This window comes from Bombus affinis, unplaced genomic scaffold, assembly GCF_024516045.1.
Source record: "Bombus affinis isolate iyBomAffi1 unplaced genomic scaffold, iyBomAffi1.2 ctg00000308.1, whole genome shotgun sequence".
Taxonomy (NCBI): domain Eukaryota; kingdom Metazoa; phylum Arthropoda; class Insecta; order Hymenoptera; family Apidae; genus Bombus; species Bombus affinis.
Window position 1 is genome coordinate 94782 of NW_026108993.1, and position 5894 is coordinate 100675.

Consider the following 5894-nt stretch of genomic DNA (forward strand, 5'->3'; position numbering starts at 1 on the left):
CCACATAGTACAGTGGAATGTGATATCCGAAATCGCTGAAAAAATTAGGTAATAACAGAAAATATATGCAAGGCAATATAATGTATATATATAGCTTGGAAATTGTAATCGTTGCTCGCTCGCTCCGCCCGCTCGTCGAAATCTAGTCCAACCTCACAACCGATCCGACACGTTCCCAAACTTGGAATAAGTCGCCTCCTTATCGAATAACGAACGCAGGAGGGATTGGGTTTAGGTTAGGCTATAGTTGTCGAGCGAGCGCAGCGAGCTGGGGACGCTTAATTGTTTGTCACAAACCAACGGTTTGGCAGATAAGGACATTAAAACTTTCGCTCCATCTCGAGGAGCCGGAAGTCTTTATCGAATTGCTTACAGACAAAAGTTGGCAGTTCATCAATTGTTTAACATAAATAGTAATATTTCCACATAGTACAGTGGAATGTGAGATCCGAAATCGCTGAAAAAATTTGGTAATAACAGGAAATATATGCCAGGCAATATAAGGTATATGTATAGCTTGGAAATTGTAATCGCCGCTCGCTCGCTGGCTCCGCTCGCTCGTCAAAATCTAGTCCAACCTCACAACCGATCCGACACGTTCCCAAACTTGGAATAAGTCGCCTACTTATCGAATAACGAACGCAGGAGGGATTGGGTTTAGGTTATGCTATAGTTGTCGAGCGAGCGCACCGAGCTGGGGACGCTTAAAGGTGTGCAACAACCCAACGGTTTGGCACATAGGAACATTGAAATATTCGCTCCATATCGAGGAGCAGGAAGTCTTTATCGAATTGCCTACAGACAAAAGTTGGCAGTTCATCAATTGTTTCACATAAATAGTAATATTTCCACATAGTACAGTGGAATGTGATATCCGAAATCGCTGAAAAAATTAGGTAATAACAGGAAATATATTCCAGGCTATATAAGGTATATATATAGCTTGGAAATTGTAATCGTTGCTCGCTCGCTCCGCTCGCTCGTCGAAATCTAGTCCAACCTCACAACCGATCCGACACGTTCCCAAACTTGGAATAAGTCGCCTCCTTATCGAATAACGAACGCAGGAGGGATTGGGTTTAGGTTAGGCTATAGTTGTCGAGCGAGCGCAGCGAGCTGGGGACGCTTAATGGTTTGTCACAAACCAACGGTTTGGCAGATAAGGACATTAAAATATTCGCTCCATTTCGAGGAGCCGGATGTCTGTATCGAATTGCCTATTGACAAATGTCTACAGATTATCCATAGTTTTACGTAAATAGTAACATTTCCACATAGTACGGTGCAACTTGAGGTCCGAAATCGCTGACAAAATTAGGTAATAACAGAAAATATATGCAAGGCAATATAAGGTATATGTATAGCTTGGAAATTGTAATCGCCGCTCGCTCGCTGGCTCCGCTCGCTCGTCAAAATCTAGTCCAACCTCACAACCGAGCCGACACGTTCCCAAACTTGGAATAAGTCGCCTCCTTATCGAATAACGAACGCTGGCGGGATTGGGTTTAGGTTAGGTTGTAGTTGTCGAGCGAGCGCAGCGAGCTGGGTACGCTTAATGGTTTGTCACAAACTAACGGTTTGGCAGATAAGGACATTAAAATATTCGCTCCATCTCGAGGAACCGGAAGTCTTTATCGAATTGCTTACAGACAAAAGTTGGCAGTTCATCAATTGTTTCACATAAATAGTAATATTTCCACATAGTACAGTGGAATGTGAGATCCGAAATCGCTGAAAAAATTAGGTAATAACAGGAAATATATTCCAGGCAATATAAGGTATATATATAGCTTGGAAATTGTAATCGTTGCTCGCTCGCTCCGCTCGCTCGTAAAAATCTAGTCCAACCTCACAACCAATCCGACACGTTCGCAAATTAGCAATAAGACCCCTCCTTATCGAATAACGAACGCAAGAGTGATTGGTCTTAGGTTAAGCTATAGTTTTCGAGCTAGCGCAGCGAACGACGGACTCGTCAAGATGTGTCACAACCCAACGGTGTGGCACATAGGGACATAGAAATATTCGCTCCAGCTCGAGGAGCCGGAAGTCTGTATCGAATTGCTTACAGACAAAAGTTGGCAGTTCATCAATTGTTTCACATAAATAGTAATATTTCCACATAGTACAGTGGAATGTGATATCCGAAATCGCTGAAAAAATTAGGTAATAACAGGAAATATATTCCAGGCTATATAAGGTATATATATAGCTTGGAAATTGTAATCGTTGCTCGCTCGCTCCGCTCGCTCGTCAAAATCTAGTCCAACCTCACAACCGATCCGACACGTTCCCAAACTTGGAATAAGTCGCCTCCTTATCGAATAACGAACGCAGGAGGGATTGGGTTTAGGTTAGGCTATAGTTGTCGAGCGAGCGCAGCGAGCTGGGGACGCTTAATGGTTTGTCACAAACCAACGGTTTGGCAGATAAGGACATTAAAATATTCGCTCCATTTCGAGGAGCCGGATGTCTGTATCGAATTGCCTATTGACAAATGTCTACAGATTATCCATAGATTTACGTAAATAGTAACATTTCCACATAGTACGGTGCAACTTGAGGTCCGAAATCGCTGACAAAATTAGGTAATAACAGAAAATATATGCAAGGCAATATAAGGTATATGTATAGCTTGGAAATTGTAATCGCCGCTCGCTCGCTGGCTCCGCTCGCTCGTCAAAATCTAGTCCAACCTCACAACCGAGCCGACACGTTCCCAAACTTGGAATAAGTCGCCTCCTTATCGAATAACGAACGCTGGCGGGATTGGGTTTAGGTTAGGTTGTAGTTGTCGAGGGAGCGCAGCGAGCTGGGTACGCTTAATGGTTTGTCACAAACTAACGGTTTGGCAGATAAGGACATTAAAATATTCGCTCCATCTCGAGGAGCCGCAAGTCTTTATCGAATTGCTTACAGACAAAAGTTGGCAGTTCATCAATTGTTTCACATAAATAGTAATATTTCCACATAGTACAGTGGAATGTGAGATCCGAAATCGCTGAAAAATTAGGTAATAACAGGAAATATATGCCAGGCAATATAAGGTATATATATAGCTTGGAAATTGTAATCTTTGCTCGCTCGCTCCGCACGCTCGTAAAAATCTAGTCCAACCTCACAACCAATCCGACACGTTCGCAAATTTGCAATAAGACCCCTCCTTATCGAATAACGAACGCAAAAGTGATTGGTCTTAGGTTAAGCTATAGTTTTCGAGCGAGCGCAGCGAACGACGGACTCGTCAAGATGTGTCACAACCCAACGGTGTGGCTCATAGGGACATAGAAATATTCGCTCCAGCTCGGGGAGCCGGAAGTCTGTATCGAATTGCCTATTGACAAATGTCTACAGATTATCCATAGTTTTACGTAAACAGTAACATTTCTACATAGTACTGTGCAACGTGAGGTCCGAAATCGCTGACAAAATTAGGTAATAACAGAAAATATATGCAAGGCAATATAAGGTATATGTATAGCTTGGAAATTGTAATCGCCGCTCGCCCGCTGGCTCCGCTCTCTCGTCAAAATCTAGTCCAACCTCACAACCGATCCGACACGATCCCAAACTTGGAATAAGTCGCCTCCTTATCGAATAACGAACGCTGGCGGGATTAGGTTCAGGTTAGGCTATAGTTGTCGAGCGAGCGCAGCGAGCTGGGTACGCTTAATGGTTTGTCACAAACTAACGGTTTGGCAGATAAGGACATTAAAATATTCGCTCCATCTCGAGGAGCCGGAAGTCTTTATCGAATTGCTTACAGACAAGAGTTGGCAGTTCATCAATTCCTTCTCATAAATATTGATATTTCCACATAGTACAGTGGAATGTGAGATCCGAAATCGCTGAAAAAATTAGGTAATAACAGGAAATATATGCCAGGCAATATAAGGTATATATATAGCTTGGAAATTGTAACCGTTGCTCGCTCGCTCCGCTCGCTCGTAAAAATCTAGTCCAACCTCACAACCAATCCGACACGTTCGCAAATTAGCAATAAGACCCCTCCTTATCGAATAACGAACGCAAGAGTGATTGGGTTTAGGTTACGCTACACTTGTCGAGCGAGCGCAGCGAGCTGGGGACGCTTAAAGGTGTGCAACAACCCAACGGTTCGGCACATAGGGACATAGAAATATTCGCTCCAGCTCGAGGAGCCGGAAGTCTGTATCGAATTGCCTATTGACAAATGTCTACAGATTATCCATAGTTTTACGTAAATAGTAACATTTCCACATAGTACGGTGCAACTTGAGGTCCGAAATCGCTGACAAAATTAGGTAATAACAGAAAATATATGCAAGGCAATATAAGGTATATGTATAGCTTGGAAATTGTAATCGCCGCTCGCTCGCTGGCTCCGCTCGCTCGTCCAAATCTAGTCCAACCTCACAACCGACCTGACACGTTCCCAAACTTGGAATAAGTCGCCTCCTTATCGAATAACGAACGCAGGAGGGATTGGGTATAGGTTAGGCTATAGTTGTCGAGCGAGCGCAGCGAGCTGGGGACGCTTAATGGTTTGTCACAAACCAACGGTTTGGCAGATAAGGACATTAAAATATTCGCTCCATCTCGAGGAGCCGGAAGTCTTTATCGAATTGCTTACAGACAAAAGTTGGCAGTTCATCAATTGTTTCACATAAATAGTAATATTTCCGCATAGTACAGTGGAATGTGAGATCCGAAATCGCTGAAAAAATTAGGTAATAACAGGAAATATATTCCAGGCAATATAAGGTATATATATAGCTTGGAAATTGTAATCGTTGCTCGCTCGCTCCGCTCGCTCGTATAAATCTAGTCCAACCTCACAACCAATCCGACACGTTCGCAAATTTGCAATAAGACCCCTCCTTATCGAATAACGAACGCAAGAGTGATTGGGTTTAGGTTACGCTACACTTGTCGAGCGAGCGCAGCGAGCTGGGGACTCTTAAAGGTGTGCAACAACCCAACGGTTTGGCACATAGGAACATTGAAATATTCGCTCCATATCGAGGAGCAGGAAGTCTTTATCGAATTGCCTACAGACAAAAGTTGGCAGTTCATCAATTGTTTCACATAAATAGTAATATTTCCACATAGTACAGTGGAATGTGAGATCCGAAATCGCTGAAAAAATTAGGTAATAACAGGAAATATATGCCAGGCAATATAAGGTATATATATAGCTTGGAAATTGTAATCGTTGCTCGCTCGCTCCGCTCGCTCGTAAAAATCTAGTCCAACCTCACAACCAATCCGACACGTTCGCAAATTTGCAATAAGACCCCTCCTTATCGAATAACGAACGCAAGAGTGATTGGGTTTAGGTTACGCTACACTTGTCGAGCGAGCGCAGCGAGCTGGGGACGCTTAAAGGTGTGCAACAACCCAACGGTTTGGCACATAGGAACATTGAAATATTCGCTCCATATCGAGGAGCAGGAAGTCTTTATCGAATTGCCTACAGACAAAAGTTGGCAGTTCATCAATTGTTTCAAATAAATAGTAATATTTCCACATAGTACAGTGGAATGTGAGATCCGAAATCGCTGAAAAAATTAGGTAATAACAGGAAATATATGCCAGGCAATATAAGGTATATATATAGCTTGGAAATTGTAATCGTTGCTCGCTCGCTCCGCTCGCTCGTAAAAATCTAGTCCAACCTCACAACCAATCCGACACGTTCGCAAATTTGCAATAAGACCCCTCCTTATCGAATAACGAACGCAAGAGTGATTGGGTTTAGGTTACGCTACACTTGTCGAGCGAGCGCAGCGAGCTGGGGACGCTTAAAGGTGTGCAACAACCCAACGGTTTGGCACATAGGAACATTGAAATATTCGCTCCATATCGAGGAGCAGGAAGTCTTTATCGAATTGCCTACAGACAAAAGTTGGCAG